The 16,287-nt window shown below is 39.2% G+C and overlaps 1 long non-coding RNA gene across 1 annotated transcript in view; it reads left to right on the top strand.

The window, feature by feature from the left end:
• The window catches only part of LOC130179378 (uncharacterized), a 33,790-nt gene extending 17,810 nt beyond the window's left edge, over window positions 1-15,980 (top strand). The window contains exon 5 of the long non-coding RNA XR_008829286.1: window positions 15,851-15,980. This is a non-coding gene — a long non-coding RNA (uncharacterized LOC130179378). The remainder of the gene's footprint in view (window positions 1-15,850) is intronic.
• The last annotated feature ends 307 nt before the right edge of the window (window positions 15,981-16,287 follow it).

The following is a 16,287-nucleotide window of genomic DNA, read 5'->3' as shown; positions in this document are numbered from 1 at the left end:
TTGAAAAGAAAAGTCAAAGGATTTCAGATGACAATGAAGAGTGAGACCATAATATTACACAGTTATTACGGGGCAAGGACAACGAACACACTTCCATGATGTGAATATTTGCACTTGAACTTGGGTTTCTGTCAAAAATTTGTTTAAGAGCACAAGTTGCGTTTTGTCTATAACCGCAGTCTCATATAACTTGATAGTTTATTGTTTGCATTGAAACCAGCATCCATTATGAACTCAGTTATGGCTTGGATTAGTCATTGTTAATCAATCAAGGAATTAAAAATGCTACTTTACATTTAGTTGGACACATAAGCATTATTTCCAGCATATAAAGGGACAAACTTCCAGTGTTTCTTCGAGTGTGAGCGGATCATTCAGTGCCCAGACATTTGTATGTTTATGTTTATGTCTTTGATATTACCAGGAAGTGTTGTGCTTAACAACAATAACGCTTTATAGTTCTAATTTTAGATTTCAGTTACATCTGAACCTTGGTTATCTAACTTCTCTCATAAAGCAGCTCACTTCTTTAAAGGATTACTTTCTGCCATGTTTCTTTTTTACTCTATGGTCTCAATCATAATCATGTCTCACATGTAACATAAGAAATAAGCACAAATAAATAACCAATATAAAAACAAACTGACAAATACTGATTTATGTAACAACACTGACATAATATCAATCTCTGTTTAGTCTGCCTCAACAGGATGCAGGAGATGCTGGTGTAGAGACGAGTACAAAAGCAAACAGGAAGTCAGTGCTGTGTTGTCTGGAAATTTCAGAGAATTACACAGCTTTATGGTTTTCTCCAGGTCGTCTTCTACTGCTGTTTGTCTTCTGTCAGTCAGCAGAGTCTTCATTTGCATGTACGCATGTTATGTTCCTCATCATTTTTTCTTTGTTCTTAATAATTGCTGTGACTGTTATTGCTGCTTTGGACTCATTGCATTGATTGATAACCATCTATTCTAAGCTGTACCTTACATCTTCCAACATTGCCCTTGCATTCTATGTAGTGGTGCTTTTCTGTGCAAGGTCGGCCCTGTTGTATTAAATGTCTTGACACAAAAACACTCCCAATCTCACTTGCTATCTCTGTAACACACACACACACACACACACACACACACAATCACACCGCAGTTTTCTTAGATTAACTCTTGTCAGCCGGTTGTGCTCCAGCATACTCTCTCTTCTATTACCCAGTGACTGCAGCACTGTGAAAGGAACAGAGTGTCTATATCCGTGTCTGTGAACTGTTCATATGTGTGCATGTGTATGAGCTTATGTGCTGTATATGTGCCTCTAGAACAATATAATGTTGCAACCCGACCCCCCTTCACTGCCACAGTGAATTAGTGCCTTACAAAAGCTGCAGATTTGGTCTGCCTACGTAAGAACTATTGCTTGTTATTTACTTATTGTACGGTTACAACATCTCAAGTCTGGTGCTTGAATACATTACTGCCAAATCCTGTATTGGATAACATTTGTAGATTTCTGGGAAATTGTTACAGTGGTAGAGGAAGTAGAAAGAGGCTACGTCCTCTCATGCTTATCTTAGCTTACCAGTTAAATATATAGTAGCTACAGCAAGCAGTGATTTTGTCAGACGCCTTTATACAATTGTATTAAAAGCCGTCTTATAATACTCTGGGGATAGTTAAGTCTGCCAATGTGACAGAATTTTTGTTCGTAGAAAAATCCTGCTTTCACAATGCACCATCTGTTTTTGTTTTCAGTTTTTGAATACATGCATTCTGTTCATATTTTGCATGACATTTAAATGTCGGTTGACAGCTGAACTCACTGTAGCACATGCAGTATCATGCTTAATTTTGAAAACATGGCGCTCAGAAGTTGGCTGTTGCCAACTCTGAAATGTTACAGGTGCCTCCCACCAAGTTCACTAGTTATGATTGACTCATGGCCAACAAGCCTGAAGACAACACCAGTGTTTGCTTTTCTCTTCAGCTTTGGTCACAATGGTCGACGAAGCAGATGTCATAGTTTGGCAGTTGCATGTTGGATATTTAAATCTGAATGATTCTATGCTTCAGCTTTGTCTTCCTTAAAATGCCACTGATGGTGTTCTGCACTGAACACTCAGATACCCATATAGGGAAACTAATCCTTCCAGCACTAGAGCACGTTGCTTGAAAAAAACTCTCTTAAATCTTCCAACTCTTCCTGAACTCCAACTGGGGAAAACTGGGCCATATAGAGTACAAAGTAGTTTTCCCTGTTGGCCAGTGGTGAGAGGAAAAGTTCCTGTATGAAAGAATGGGTGGGAAGTATGAACCTCAGATTTATTGGCTGCATTTTGTACTTTGTTAACAAGAAATTTAGCTACTGTTGGTTTTTAAAATCAAAACCACTGTATTTGTAGACTGGTGCTTTTGTTTGAAAGTTGCTAAAAAATATTGCACGTCTGAAGATTTCCTCCATTTGTTGCTGTTGTTTAAGCTGCATAGTCAAATATATAACACAAGGTGTTTTTTTTTTTAATTCTACAATGAAAAATTATGATTAGAAAACACTGCATCATACAAAGACTGTTAATGATGATGACTCAATGCTTCTTGTGCATGTTGTGTAAGACATGAATGTCTCTGTTGTTCCCTGTTGACAGGTAGCTCAGCTGAGGCGATACAAGATGACATAATAGGAACTGTAAGAGTCTCTCTATTAGTCCTGTAATGAAAGTGGAGTGTTGTGTATTCACACAACAGCTCTAACACTATACATTCTCTCACGTTTGCTGATACAGAGCATGTGTCCACCCGTACAGAGTGCAAACATACTCAGCAACCTATCATAAAATCTACTGTCAGCAAGTTGAGTGATGGAACACATTCAATTGCAGAGTTGTTTGAGCCCCTGCTGTCAGGCCATACAATGGATAGTTTGATGTCCTCACTTTATGCAGAAGTCCATTAATTTCGATCCTCCTGTGTGCTGCCGCCATTGTCTCAACAATAAAAGAAAGAGGACCACACTGTGAGCAAAGAGAGAGACTCAAATGTGCAGCTTCATTACTGGCCTTTGTATAAACACACACACACACACACACACACACACACACACACACACACACACCAAAACACACTTAACTGCAGGATATCATTTTCCTATTGCTGAGACGCAACAACAATTATGTTCTGTTTGTTTATATAATGTATAATGTGCCTTGTACACAGTTTTTGAAAATGCAGGGTTTCCTTTTTTTTCTTTTTTTTTTTTTCTTTTTTTTTTACAAACTAGCTTGAAAACATGCTGCTTTTTTCAGATTAAAGATTCAGGCCTTATGTTACTGTATTTTTTCAGTACATCTGTGAGAGTAATCATAGCAATTCACTGAAATCAACCCTGGTGTGGATTTATAGGCTGTGCAGGACTCTTACTTTGAATGAGGCCTTTGAGACTGAAATTGTGTGTTTTCCAGTAAGAAAACTATCTTTTTTTCGTTTGATCACTGAGTACCTTTGAATTTATCTTATGCTGTTTGAAAAGATTTGTAGAAAGTCAACCCACAGATGAAACTGGTAGACGCTGTGGGTGGTTATAGACATCAGTAACACCTTTGATTAAAAAAAAAAGGTTAACCAGCAAAGTGGTTGGCTTAGGGACTTATCACATTAGTGCAGAAAAATTTAATCAAATTTAAATTGCTCATAACTAAAGATAGTTTTAAAACACATATTTCAAAATGTCATTCTCTATGACTCTTATATGATAGATAAACTCCGATTACATCAACCAGACTTACATTGTGCACTTTGATATCCTTTAATATAATAAAAACAAGGACGTATTCAACAAGCACCAACTTTATTCTAAAAATCTCAAAAAGACTAAACTTAACTTTAACCTGCACTCTGACTTTTATGCTTCAGCAAAACCACCACATGGGGACAATCAAAGCAACATCACTAACAAAAAGCAAACAAAAAATCTGTCTGCATGCAGCATCTCTTAAAATCTCTTTTTCTAACATACACAAACACACCTCAAAGTTCACAAGGATGTTTACAGCTCAGATTTGGGCGGTTGCTCTGTTTCCCTTCTAATCTCATTGTGTCTCTACTGGCCTCTGATCTTTGGCATTTTCGACATTCCAGCCATCTGCTGGTCTCTCATTTAGCTGGCAGCACCCCGGCAGCACTAAACTGAACAGACTACAAGCAGCCTCAGCTTTTATTTCTCTGTCTGCCTCTGTCTGAAAGAAAAGAGTTCTTGTTTAAACCTCCTCTTAATGTCAATGTAATAGCTCTTCCAAAAAAGACACTTTCAGCAACACATTCCATTACGTGCTATGGCATCACCACAGAAAGTGATGAACAGTCATGCGGTGAGCACAGTGACATGTCGAAGTGGAGAATTTGTTTCAACCAAAGATGCACTGTGTCACGGACACAAAGAGAAAAGTTTTCTCCAACACGATATTAATCTGAAAGTGAGAACCGGTGGGTGGAGCTCTGATGACGGAGGGGACAACAAATAGTTGAATATCACTTTTAAGGGGTCACTACTACACAAATTAACAAAACAACAAAGGAGTGATGAGCAATGAAATGCTTGTATAATGTCAGATATTTTCCATAGAGAAAGGTTATGTTTCTTTCCTCTCAGACTGGTTAAAGGTGAAAGTCAATGATGTGGCAGAGACAGGATGTTAGAAGGTCACACGGTGGTTCTATCATTTCAGCAATCTCTCCCCGCATCTGCTTTTAAGTCTTCTGTCACTTTCTTTCACATTCATTTACATCACCAATTTTTTCTTTTCACTCTTTTCTCAGGTTTGAAACTGTTAGGGCACTGTCCGGGAAGGGTTAAATTCTTATTTCTCAAAATAAGATGATGGGTTTTAGATTTTAAGTAGCGTGATAATCAGACCGAGAACTATTTTCTTTAACGTTAGTATGATTATATTCACTGTGAAATGTGATTAGAGATCCAGAGGTCTGGAACAAAATATGTAACAAATGATCAGATGACTATGTGTAATATGAAATGGGTCATTCAAAGTCATCACAAAGATTTATTACCCAACTCTGCAGTTCCCCTTTATTATTATTACATACATTTTGCAATGCTGAAATATAATTAAAGATATGGGCAGAGATCCAGGGGGTCTGGGACCAGGCTTGACTTTAAAGCTGCTCTAGACAATATACTGTAGCTTTATGAGCAAGGTCTTTCAGCTCATTGTTTTGGCGCTGGACTTCACTGTTTTTGGTTCACTCTGATTGACCTTAAGTTCCTGCAGGAAGCTGGATTCAGCAGTGTGAGAAACCCTTGGTCTACAACCTGTCCAGCCCCAAACAGCAGACATACAAAGTTAGCAACTAGCTAATGAACACAGTAGAGCATTTAGCTGCTAGCAACTAGCAGATATTTCCCTCAGTAGGTAATACCAATACCAATAGCAGAGTGAATATTGCTCTTATGTGTTTATTCATCAGGTGGCCAGAGGTTCAATTCCAAACGAATGCTATGTGTTATGATAATGTTTCTCCGTAACTGTTGAATGTGTCAGTAAGGCAGTTTGCTAACATGTTACAGGTGATAATATCTGAGTGGCCAAGTAGCCAAAAAAAGAAATCAACAAATGCAGCGTCAAGCTCCAGCCTCACTTTGAAATGTACATTTTTAAAATTCTTAATTTCCTAGAAAACATTTAAACATTGAAAAAGACCCGAATAATGAAAAATAGATCATATTACACCATAATTTTAGTGTTCAAATGGATAGAAATGACAAAAACATCATTCAGTAACTTGCCAAAGTTTCACATCCATTTACAGATGGTAATAAAAATACATTTATCGGAGACACCTGAATGACAAGTAGTCTCAGTATTTTATTTGGTGATGAATTCTACAAAAGGCTTTCAAAGGTCAGACTTCAGGGGAGTTTTTATACAGCAATATTTGAATAAGTTATGTTTAATAGTGACAGGATTGAGACAACAGACAGACTGACTAAAACAAACACACACATGCATCAAATAGTTCAAACAGTTGCTCAATCCAACCACAGGTGCGTCACACAGGGTATAGTTTGACTTCCTCTGCACTGCAGCCAGCAAACACGCTGCTGTAAATCAAGGTGCTCGTGTTTTTACACATACTGTTGGGGGTGTTTTTTTTTGCATAATTTGACTGAGTGCTTACAGTATGACATGAGTATATTTTATGAAAGAGAAAGTGAGAATGATAAGAGAAGAAGAGTGACAGATAAGGAGAGTGAGCAAAACAAGAAAAAGTGGCACTTTGGGCAAAACAACTCACCTATTTACAAGAAATTAGTTACTTTGATGTGAATTGCGTGAGTGTAAGAGAGAGAGTTGGACAGATAAGGTGGAGGAGGGAGAGGAAGAGAGGGAGGGGAAAGAAAGGGCTGGGATTTCCTTGCCTCTCTCTTCTGCAGTCTAATCAAGGTAATGACGCAGACACAGGAGATGATACCATACACATGTACTTACGCAGCAACCACTCACACACACACACACAAAAACATAACATGCACAATGCAATGCAATTGCCCCAAAGCGTCACCCAGGATTTCGCATACCGCCCACGGCTGCTTGACTGCAACTCTCTCTCTCTCTCTCTCTTCTGCTTTCTCCTTCCCTCTGGGCAAGTTCCATCACATCTCTCTGTCTGTCTCACTCTTTCTCTATCTGTCATTCCCTCTTTCCTTCGTTCATTTTCTCTCAATCCACTGCTCCTTTTATTCCCTCCTTCAGTCTCCCTCCATCACTGTGTTCATTTATTTTTTATCAGCTCAGCCTGCTGTAAAACCACTTCCGGCAAATGGATTGTGTGTGTGTGTGTGTGTGTGTGTGTGTCTGTGTGTGTGTGCGCGCGTGTGCGTGTGTGTGTGTGTGTGTTATTTATTATCCAGGTCCCTTTTTGATCTGAACTGAAAGACTGAAAGATGAAGCATTTTTTTGCAGATGAGAAAACATCTATGATTCTTAATAGGACGTTTGCCATCATGCCTTGATGTCGTGTGAGTTTGTACCATTCTTTAACACTACATCTTTGACCCATGGGCATGCTGATAATTGACCATTCGCTAAACCCTTCCCCTGAACCTCCTTGTCCAATGAAGTGGATCAGCCACTGTGCTGCTGGATAACATTAACAGTAACTAACGCAGGCATGGTTCACATGAGTTGTAGGTGGTTGGAAAAAAAAAAAACGGTTTCATTAATTATTTTGTCTGTCTTACATCCTGTAGGGTTGTTGAGCAGTTATTAATAGTTTGTCGTCCGTAAATGTAAACACACTTCAGCTTTATGTAACAGGTAGTTCTAGTTTGGACGCAAAAACAGACGGGGAACTCAGCGGGGGTCTTGGTAAATGATCTAATGAGATAAAGTTGCAGTTGAGGGTTGAAGGGTTAGTTGGGGACAAGGGCAGACGCAGGCACGCTTTTCTGGGAAATGGAGAGATGGTGACCGGCTGGAGGCTGAGGACTGGTGGCGCTGGCGGCGGCGGTGGCGTTAAAAAAAGGAAAGGGAAGGTTAGTCTCTGGCAGTGGAGTCCTACTGCCGAGAGAGTGTCTACCTCTTGACAGGCTGAACAATCAGTGATGTAAGCCACACCCACAAAACATACACACATACACAGACAAACGGGGAGGATACAGAGAAACGCAAGGGAAAGGGGGGAAAGAAAAAACTATCTCACCAGTAGAGTCATGACACTTTAATTCTTATCAGATAAGATATTTCCACAAATGAATGTTGACATACAGGGTATGGGCTGATTTGTATACTTATCTGTGTTGTATGAGTTGGCGGATGTCAGTAAGATTACTCTGTCACACTGAGATATGGAAAAACATAAGCATCTATGCTCGAAAAGTGGAACATTTTGAGGTGACAGAGGTGGTGGCAGACTATTGGCAGCATCTGCTCTCACACAGTATGCTCCTGATGCTGTGGATTTGTTATGGCAAAGATGCACAGAGGCTTTTATCGGTGTGTGTTTGTAATGTTGTGTAACCATGCAGCGTGCCTCGTTGCTGTTTTGGGTATTGCGGTTGAATGGGGTTTTGAACCCCCAGCTATTGCTCATAACATTTACTGTTTGCCATGCTTTGTAGACGAGGCGAAACATGCTGTAATTACATCTGATGGGAAACTCTTCATTATGAACCCTGTATTTCAGTGTGCACTGAAAGACATTATCCTACATTCAAATGACCAGTAAAGCATACTGAATAGTTTTCCTGTATTGACAGCTGTGGTCCGCTCTCCCTGTGTTTGTCACCACTGATGGTCTTTAGATAAAAGTGGTTCTATTTGTGTAAGTTCTGAATGCAAGGTTAAAATGATTTTGAAAAGTAAACATTATATAAGGATATTCTTTTGAATTAAGACTACAGCTACAAAAAAATGGCAATTTATTGACAATGTACAATGACAATATATAGACAATATATTTTCCTGCAATATCGAGCAGGGAAGTTACCTTTATTCAAACTATTGAGTCTGAAAGTGGCTTGGTTCTTTAGCTGTTTTCTGTTGGATTTTATCTTCCCCACTATCTAACACTCATTCAACACTGACGCTGTTGAGAACAATTCTTTAAAAAAACAAAAAAAACAAACAAAATAAAACAAAATGTGTTAATACTGAGAATATAGTGTAAAAAATAAGTGAATTTCTCTAGTTTGCCAAAAAAAAAAAAAAAACTTCTCAAAGTCCTTGTGTTGTTTTTGCTCAGTTTTAAACTTGAGTCACATGATAACAGGTGGTTGTAATATTTCCTTGGATAAACAGTTTTGATTTTAATTCACTTCACAATCTTCATCTCCAGTCCTCCACTCAAACAGATGGTAACTAGACAGAGCTGTCCTCTTTCTTTCCTTTAGAGAAGATTAGACTTGGAGTAAACGACGTGAGATGCCTCCAATCTGTCTGAATCTGCATTGAACAAAAATGAGAAAATGAAATCAGTATGAAAATGTATTTGCAGCTTGGCTCACAACCTGTTATATTTACTATTAAATAATGTCACTGGTCATTGTTGACCTACTGTACTAGTGCTTACCTGTTACCCTGTTACCCCATGGTTTTAATCTATTGTCTTATTTCCTGCAGTGTAACAGGTCTGGACACAGTGGATTATGTATTTACATATCCTCAGTAATCGCACAGAGGAAGCCTTTGTTTTCTCCCTAAATCCCTTTATATAACATTAATGCATTGGTTCAAATCTCTTGCTCGCTCTCTCTCTCTTTCTCTCTCTCTCTCTCTCTCTCTCTCTCTCTCTCTATAAATATATATATATATATATATATATCACTCTCTCTCTTTATCTCTCTCCCTCTCTCTGTTATCACACTGTAAACTAGTTCCTACCTGTAAAAAGGTTTTATTGGCCTGCTGACTGTTCATACTTGGAACGAATTCAAAGCGTAATCTGCTGCCTTGATACTATCTGAACCCTACAAATCAGCTGCAGTAACATTATATTGTTGCACATATTGTAATTCCACAGGAATGTTTGGACATTTATGTAGTAAAATAGCGTGAACAGACGGGGGGGGGTTCCAACTTATTAGCTTCTCTTAAAGGAAACAGAGATTACAATATGAGTAAAAAGGGAAATTTTGACTTAAAGAATATTAGATATATATGAAACTGATGTTTTGAGATTTTCTTCAGCTTTGCTGGAGAGCAATGATATATGAGGTTTCATGCTGATTAAATCTTAAAATGCAATCTGGATGATCCTACTCTGCAGAGAGTGTGTTTATCTTGTGTTTGACAAAGTCCCAGGATTATTCTTGTTATAAACAACAGACTTTGGTTCTAAAGACAAAAATACAGACTTAATAATCCCACTTGAGACAAGAGAGCTGCAAATAAACAACCCTTCAATCAAACACATTTTTTAGCCTATTTATTATCCATAGAGGACATCTATCAAATATTATCCCAACCTAACTCTGAAATTAGCTCATTTTGTTCATACAGTTGGGCCAAGTTGAGTTTCGAGCAGTGAAATCTGCTATTTTGGAAAACTCAGCCTGACTGATACCAACAACATAAAGTGAGTTTAAATGTTAGTTTCTGTGTGGACCAACAGAGGGAGTCAAGACAAGAACTGGAGTGCAGGCAGAGTGTTTGAACAGGCCTCTGGTAGTCTTAGAGTAAGATGGGAGATTGAAGATCTTTCTTACTGTCAAACAGTTTGTTTGGAGCTTTTGATAAAACATAAAGTACATTGCCACCTAAGAATAAAAAAAATGATTTAAATTATAGTCAGTAATTTGCTTATATTTCACATTGTTTGCCTAAAAGTGAAAACTGGGGAAACTCGAAGGTGACCTGATACACATAAAACCAAGTTCTAAAAAGAGCCATTCTACCATCATATATTTAGATTTCTTACCGTAATGAATTATTGATTTATTCCAACAAAACAAAAATGGTGTGGCTTCAAATGTGATGCATCTAATTAGTGTGATCAAAGACAAGGACGAACTACAAACATTTTAGGGCTCATAAGAGAAAGCGATAAGCGCCTGAATAAGTTTCCATCATCTATGCAGCTTTGTGTGAGAGGCTCACAAAGCCACTAGAATGACAAATAGGCAAAGTGCTAATTATGCTCAAGCGCTGCATTGTTCTTAATGTAATATATGGGGGAGCATTATATCAGTTACATAACGCACACATGCACAAGGCGAACTCTCACCTTCAAACAAGTGAGGCCATACATCCACACACTAAACACGCCAGACATGGACGCGAAGGGTGTCTGCATTTAAAACATCCGTAACCCTCAGAAGTGTGCCAGAGAGAGCGAGAGAGAACAACAGCTGAGATTAACTGAGTGAAAAGAAGCTTCCCTCCTCCCTCTCTCCACACACACACACACACACACACACACACAGCCCTGAGCCCTGACCTTTGAAGGAAGGCGACAGATGGGTCTTTTTCTTTGGCCAGGTCCCTGCTGACAGCTGTCCAGGATATAGGGAGGTGAGGTGGGGTGTGTGTGTGTGTCTGTTAGAGATGGGGGTGCAGGGAGACGGTCAAAGGTCAAACCTTCCCTGGAAGAAAGAATTGAAGCACACGCAAATTTATATGGACATGTACAAAGCACACACATCTCATCTTGCATTCATGTAGACACATACATATTCATAAATGTTTCTGTCTGCCACTCTCTGTTTGTCTGTCCATCTGCCTGCCTACTTGACCTACCGTCATCTCTTTCTCTATCTCTAATCAGGCTTTTGTTTTGTCCCAAAAGTTGCCCCCCCCACCCCCCCTCCAAAATGAAAAAAAAAAAATCTGCTCAGAGAGAGCAAGACTTATCACTGCTGATTATCATTACCCTGGAACTGCAGTCATGTGTTGTTTTCCTTGTACTTACAGCTCCCCACCATGTGCAGGGGTTTCCCTTCCCTTCTAGACATGTCTGTGCATGCATGAGAGAGAGAGAGAGAGAGAGAGAGAGAGAGAGAGAGAGAGAGAGAGAGAGAGAGAGAGAGAGAGAGAGAGAGAGAGAGAGAGAGAGAGAGAGAGAGAGAGAGAGAGAGAGAGAGAGAGAGAGAGAGAGAGAGAGAGAGAGAGAGAGAGAGAGAGAGAGAGAGAGAGAGAGAGAGGGGGGGGGGGGGCACACACATCAAAGCTGGAAGAATGTAACCCTTTTTGGCATCAAACCCAAACTGCAGATATTATAGTAAACTTGTCTTCAGCCCCTTCTCTGCTTTGCTGTCAGGACCAGTTTTCACACTTTCCTCTGCAGATTTTGGAATTTTTATGAATGAAATTTAGCTTTGTAGGCAAGCACTTTTGGGATATTATTATTATACACGGACTGTGGCAACATACGAAATAAAAAGTGTAATTAAAATCTCACAGTTGTGGGATTAAATTTTTTTCTACATATATCAATAGTATAGCAATGTATTGTATTTGTTGTACTTTCTTGTTGTAACTTTTGAAAAGTGAGATGATTGATTCCCACTTTGCACTGCTAACAGTCATGAGACTTGAGATTAAATCCATTAAAGCCTAATAATAAGATTGAATTGCTATTTAGTTTTTACTGAAAAAAGTCTTACATGTGGGTTAGGACTCAGAGGTCAAATTAAGACTAATTAAGGCCCCTGCTCTATTCTTTAAAGTCTGTTTTTATACTCGTAAGACAAGTTTCAACAAAAAAGGATTTATATTTATGTCTTAAAAAGGAAAATGAGCGTATACACACTAAATTCAGCCTACAAGTTAAGTGGAGAAAAAGGGAAAAGTCAGAATTTCTGGTCCGAGTGAAGAAATTCTCATTTTTAATACTGTGGTACTGATATATGGTATTGTTTGTCAGCTGTCTTGCCAAAGAAAATAAGTAAAACAAATGTATGAAATTAGTAGCTGAACCTTAATATAGTTCAACTCCAAGTTCAACTATATTTGAGGGATTTCTTCAGACCTTTTCTACTATTAGTTATTTCTAAGAAGTTATTTGTGGAGTCTAAAGCTTCTGCCAAGAGCTAATGGAAAGCCACACAAATACAATTTGCTGCACTGCAGTTAATGGCTCGGTGCTTCTGGTAAACCCATGGGCTTAAAATACAGCAGTGTGTTTTCAAGACTGCTTCACAGAAATGAAACTAAAACACACTTAAATGAAACATGTGCATTTTTGTAAATTCTGTGCCCTCCTTTTTGTTTTCACTTTTTGAACTACAGATAAGACCACACCACTTCCTGTTTCTGTTTTTGCATTGTATCAAATTGAAATACACCAAAGAAGCAAAGTGGGTCAATGTTGAAGTTTCCATCTGGTGTTGCTGTGCAAGCTATTCTTAAACAGGAAAAGGTTTAGAAATATGTGCTACATGTCTTACTTTTGTATTTTTTTTTATTTTACTGTAAAGCTCTACCAGTGTTTTTACATAAATGCATCAAATGACGTGAAATGCATTGCTTGTAGTGTTGAATCTGAAGCTCTACAGTGCTTTTTTTTTCTTTCTTTTTTTGCCACCTTTAGCAAAATTTTTGGTTTTATACCCTGCAAATTTGCTGTATAATTTAAATAAAGTTTTTCTACTCTCTTTAGCCTTGTTTTCAGTAGCAGCAGGAAGCTGTTTTCAGCAACAAAAAAAAGCTCTAATTCTTCCATTGTACACCTCACAGCTCCAAACAGCAGACATACGAGGGAAGCAGATAGCTTGTGAAGTTGGACAGCAGCTGCAGATGACATTCTCAATATTATGATGATTCAATGTCACCACAATGAGACACTGTGAGTCTCAAGATGTCTTTGAGAAAAAAAAAGTCTGGTGAAAAAAGGTAAACTCAGTTCAAATTGTGCAACTTATGTGATTGTTGGTCATCATCACTCTGCATTGGCCGATCAAATATGCGCATATTAGGTAGGAAGACAAAATGATTCATCATCATAAGTTTCCATGTTATTTAATCCTGATTCATACTGTAGTAACATTAACCACAGGGAAGTGTTTGGCAAGCCTCAAAACTTCTGGATGTATTACTCAGACTCCCTGGGTCGTACTCTGTCTTGTCATTGGTACCCGTAGCAACATGCTCACACCAATGCAGCCCTTTTAGTTTTTAACACAATGTATTTTATGTGTGAACACTTCTTTTCCATTAGCCACACCAACTTAAGTAAGTCAGGGTCCTTTTCTTAGAGTGTTCTTCTGCCCCAAGTGGCAAAAAAATAAAAATGATTGATTAGAGTACCTTTAATTATACACACTTTGAATCTGCAGAACTGTTCGACACTCAGGAACTGGAGTTTTACTTGAGATCACCTGTGAAGCCCGGTGGGTTCAGTTTTTTTATATTAATTAAGGAGATTATATAATAATGCGTGTGTGTACTGTGCATGTGTGTACAGTTATGTGCATGTCTTTGGTAGGTGAGTATGTGTTTTGTGGGTGTGTGAGAATGTGTTTGTTTACCCACAGAACTGGATTTTTAATTCATGGGAACATGTAAAAAAAAAAACAGCAAGGTTATGTAATAGTAATAATGATAATGAAAACAAATGTCAGAGACAGAACCGATACACAAGGTCAATCAAGTTTACAGCTGAAATTAATTTACAGGAACACCGACAAGGGAGAAATTTATAAACGCTCTAAGACAAAAAAGGAGGTTATGACAGCAGCACTCTCTCTCTGAAAAGCGACAGCCTCCACATGTGAAATTACTTCAGATAAAACTTAACGACGGCTAACAGGAACACGCAGAATAAACTTTCTGTATGTATGCAAATATTTGTGTCTACTACTGTGTTAAAAAACAATTCCCAAGAATCATACAATCATAAACTGTTGCAACATCTTCATCTGCAGGAACTCAGATACAGGTTTATGAAGCCTCTGCACTTTATTTTAGATACAATCACAAACTACTTGGATCTTTATCTCTCTGTATTTTTTTTATACTCATTATAAACCTGTTCTGTGGATGTAAACTGTAGCCACTGTTAACTGATCAAAGACAAACCACAAATTGAATATGTGTGTTTTTTTTATTACAGTGGTATTACTGTCACTTCTAGCATACTTCTTTTCTTATTGCTCAATCACATGAGCGTGGGAAACTGACTTGTTTTTATCACATTCTTTCAGTGATGCGTGTTACTGATGTCTATCAAACAAGCACCACTTATTGATTGGCCTTGATCCTGTGTGTGTGTGCGTGCGTGCGTGTGTTTGTGCGCGCCTGTGTGTGTGTGTGTGTGTGTGTGTGTGTGTGTGTGTGTGTGTGTGTGTGTGTGTGTGTGTGTGTGTGTGTGTGTGTGTGTGAGAGAGAGAACACCTTGAGGCTTGTCCCAACCTGGAAATCCATGTAAGCCCCATGTGTACCAACAGTTGAGCACACAGAGATAAATGGTACGAGTTTCATGATGAGTGTGCCCTTTGAAGAATCTGTTAATATTGAAAACACAGAAAAGAAAAAAAAAATTAGTTTCTCCTCTGGATTGCTTTTCTATTTAAACAGGTGGTTTTCTTATCTGCAGCGTTGAGCAAACTGACTCTTTAAAGTCTGCCTGGTGCAACATGGATTCTCATAAACACACAACAGAGAGAGAGAGAGACGGTAATCACACTTAAATCTCTGGGCATGGAAGACCAGAGCAACAGATGGGAAACTACAGACTTCTCTCTAATGGCACAGATGAAAGTGACAATTGATATATCCTACACACACACACACACGCATGCACGCACACGCACGCACGCACGCACACACACACACACACACACACTCACACTCACACATACACACCCATACCAAGCACATACACTTAGTCACCATGTCCACACACAACCTTTCAAACTATTTATTGGACCAATAGTTCAAGACAGTTTTCCACATTCTTCACCTTCTTACAAGCATCGTTCCAGCCGACGAACAGGTGGCTTTTTAGCCAGCTTGCACTTAAAACGTTGACTCATCTTTGACCTCCAAGCCTTAAAGGCAGAGTAAAGACAGAGCTTTTATATTTTCAGTTTTCTGGTCTGACCACATTCGTACTTTAGTTCAGCTTGCAAGGTAATTTTTGGTATGTTGCCACATTTTTTTGTTACAGTCCGCCATGCTGTTCAAGTTCTTTTAGATTAACCTGGTAATTAAATCACATTTTCCTGTAACTTTTGAAGGACGATATATAGTTTGGCGTGAGTGTTTTTCACCAAGCATTAAAAATAGCAATGCAGTAGAAGTAAAAGCGCTACTGTTGGCACAAAGCCTTTGCAAACTGCACAGTGAAAACAGCTGGTTTGGTAGTGCATCGACACATTCCTCTGTCTCTCCCCCTCTATCTTGTCTTCTCAGGCCAGACATGCTAAGAGGACAGGTGTGGGCCTATTGCCTCCACACATGCACGCAGCCGGGACTGGGATTTCAATAATGTCATTCAAAAAGGAGCTGAATAGGAGTCAGTAGGGGCCCCGCTCGGTCCTGCGCCTCTGGTTGACAGACGAGCAGCCGTGTCTTTGTGCTGAACCGAGGGGCCTTGGATCACTCAGCAGAGAGGAGGAGGCGGAGGAGGAGGAGACGGTTGGTGGGTTTATGGGGGTTTTAGCAGTGGTAACCACCGGAGCCTGTAGTCACTCAGTGAAGACAGGAGGAGGAGGAGGAGGAGGAGGAGGAGGAGGAGGGGCAGTGGTGGTTACGGTTTCTGAGGCTGAAATAGTGGCAGCCGTCGAGGCTTAAGGTCATGTGGCAAGTTGGAGCCCACTGCTTTCGTCATAGCAGATGGAGTTTTTATC

Source organism: Seriola aureovittata, chromosome 12 (genome assembly GCF_021018895.1).
Source record: "Seriola aureovittata isolate HTS-2021-v1 ecotype China chromosome 12, ASM2101889v1, whole genome shotgun sequence".
NCBI classification, from domain to species: Eukaryota; Metazoa; Chordata; class Actinopteri; order Carangiformes; family Carangidae; genus Seriola; species Seriola aureovittata.
This window is presented reverse-complemented; position numbering and strand designations above follow the sequence as displayed.